Source organism: Chiloscyllium plagiosum, chromosome 34 (assembly GCF_004010195.1).
Source record: "Chiloscyllium plagiosum isolate BGI_BamShark_2017 chromosome 34, ASM401019v2, whole genome shotgun sequence".
Taxonomy (NCBI): Eukaryota; Metazoa; Chordata; class Chondrichthyes; order Orectolobiformes; family Hemiscylliidae; genus Chiloscyllium; species Chiloscyllium plagiosum.
Window position 1 is genome coordinate 17,739,625 of NC_057743.1, and position 3,012 is coordinate 17,742,636.

Here is a 3,012-nt window from a genome sequence, read left to right on the forward strand (position 1 = left end):
CAGAACAACTTGATCAGCCTGCTTTATGTCCTTGCCAAAAACTATACACATTGGAATTTGGACAAATGAGAACTGAGGGCATTACCTCAAAATAAGGGAGAGCAGATTTCGGACTGAGTCAAGAGAAACTTCTTCACCCAAAGCGTTCTGAATCTGTGGAATTCCCTGCCCAGTGAAGCAGTTGAGGCTACCTCATTGAATGTTTTTAAGACAAAGATCATTGAACAGTAAAGGAATTAAGGCTTCTGGTGAACGGGTGGGTACTTGGAGCTGAGCCCATGAAGAGATCAGCCATGATCTTATTGAATGGCAGATCAGGCTCACTGGGCCAGATGGCCTACTCCTGCTCCTATTCCTTATGTTCTTAAACTGGCTTCCGTCTGTGCCAGCAAACCCCCCCCCGTAATGTCACAAAGTCACCTTAGTCTTCGCAGACCATAGGGCTGCTCTCTCATGAGGGAGAGGTGACTGGTGGTGCTTTAACCTGAGGATCAGCACACCTCAGACAAAGGAAAAGATTGAGAAGGACACACATGGCACATACAAATGCCCTTAACAAATCATTCTGTAGCTTACGGGACCTGGCTTTGATGCCACATTTGCCTGCAAAACAATATTTTCATTTCTCAAGTACAGAACTGATTCAGAAGTGGCTTGGAGAACCCTTGGGAGATGTGAAGGTGCTACAGTATTGCACCTACTGTTTTACTTTCTGCAATGTTTGCTCTTTGGTAACTTGGCCACAACGTGTTCAATAGCCTGGGTTAACCGTTCCATTGCTTAGCTGCTTGGGATTTAATGTAACAATAATCAATGGCAAAGCTTTTGTTGGAATTTGAATCCGGACTGCAGCAAAGAGTTCTTTTTTCCCCAATTCTCTCCCTAAAGGTTCACTTGTTTGCACAAGCTAATAAACATTGGTAGGCCCGCTTTGTAAAGAGGCTGCCACTTTCTGATCAGAGGCTAGTATGCTGAGGGTGAGCCATGGGGAATGATTCAAATATATCACTCTGCACCAAAGATGGAAGGTCCAATAAGTGACGACACCAAGCCACAGATCTTGCACCTTTGGGACCAGGGGGACTGAATTCACAAACACTGATTAATGGCAGGCTCCTCTCTCTGTCAATGTAAAAAATCCCAGGGAGAAATGTTAGAGGAGAGCAAAGTGCAAGCCCACAGCACATGGTTAACTGCAGGCAATAATTGTTGACTAACAAGATTCGTTGAGCTGGTTCATTGCTACTATGATGTGCAGATGCTGGTGTTGGAATGTGGTGGACAAAGTCACACAATACCAGGTTGTTGTCTATTTAAAATCACAAGCTTTCATGTGACAAAGGAGTGGTGCTGTGAAGGTGTGTGATTTTAAATAAAACCTATTGGACTATAACCTGTTGTCATGTGACTACTGACTCATCTCTAATAGGGGTCTACTGTTCCCTTCACCTTGTTCCTTTGACTATTTGCATCTCTCTTTATTTTCAGTGTTCAATTGGTGGCCCTCTTTCACAAGTCAGCCTTAGCACAGTCTTGTTGCGCAATGTGTCTGAGTCAGCGATTGTGGGTTCAAATCTGAGAACATAAACCAAGGCTGGTATGTCACCTCGATTACCGTGATGCCATCTCAGATGAGATATTAAACTGAGGGAAAAGATTCTGTGACACTGATTAACAGCTGTGGGGGAAGGCTGATATTTATCACTGGACAAATGTGAATTAGAGGTGATCTTGTTATATCATTGCTTTTTGTGGGGGATTGCCGTATGCAGATTAGCTACCGTATTCCTGGCAGCGCCCTGGTCCTCACTCTCACTGCTGCTGCTGGAAGAATGGAGTTGAGAAGTGGCAGGTGGAGTTCAACCTGGACAAATGTGAAGGGATTCATTTTGGAAGGTCGAATTTGGATGTTGAATACAGGGTTAAAGACAGGATTCTTGGCAGTATGGAAGGACAGCGGGATCTTGGGGGTCCCTGTAAATAGATCCCTCAAAGACGCCACCCAAGTTAATGGGGTTGTTAAGAAGCTGCATGGTGTTTTGGCTTTCATTAACAAGGGGATTTGGTTTAAGAGCTGTGAGGTTTTGCTGCAGCTCTTATAAAACCCTGGTTAGACCATGCTTGGAATATTGCATCCAGTTCTGGTCACACCATTATAGGGAGGATGTAGATGTTTTAGAGATGGTGCAAAGGAGATTTACCAGGATACTGCCTGGATTGGAGGGCTTTACTTATGAAGAGAGGTTGAGTGAGCTAGGGCTTTTCACACTGGAGAGAAAAAAGAAGAGAGAGATGACTTGATAGAGGTGTACAAGGTAATGATCGGCATAGATAGAGTAGTTAGCCAGAGACTTTTCCCCAAGGCAGAAATGGCTGTCACAAAGGGTCATAATTTCAAGGTGATTAGAGGAAGGTTTAGGGGAGATGTCAGAGATAGGTTCTTTACACAGAGAGTGGTGGGTGCGTGGAATGGATTGCCAGTGGTGGTAGTCGAGTCAGAGACATTAGGGACATTTAAGCGACTGTAGGGCTAGCACATTTACGGCAGTAAATTGAGGGATGTGGAAGTTAGGTTGATCTTAGATTAAGATAAATGTTTGGCACAACATTTCAATGGCTTACCTCCAGTTCAAATGCATTTCATTGGTTGTAAAACATTTTATAAGTCCTTGAGGTAATGGAAGGCACTTTGTAAGAGTGGATTCTTTCTTTCTTCGGCTGTTTAATGTTGGAATTGTTTCTGTTCCCTTGTCTTTCTCTTGAGAAATACAAGACTGTTCATTGGAGGCAGGGACTGGCCCTGCCACCAGAGAATCCAAGGCCCAGTAGCTTACAGGACTGAGAGTGGTCAGAGCTGAAAATGTGTTGCTGGAAAAGCGCAGCAGGTCAGGCAGCATCCAGGGAACAGGAGAATCGACGTTTCGGGCATAAGCCCTTCTTCAGGAATGAGGAAAGTTTGTCCAGCAGGCTAAGATAAAAGGTAGGGAGGAGGGACTTGGGGGAGGGGAGTCG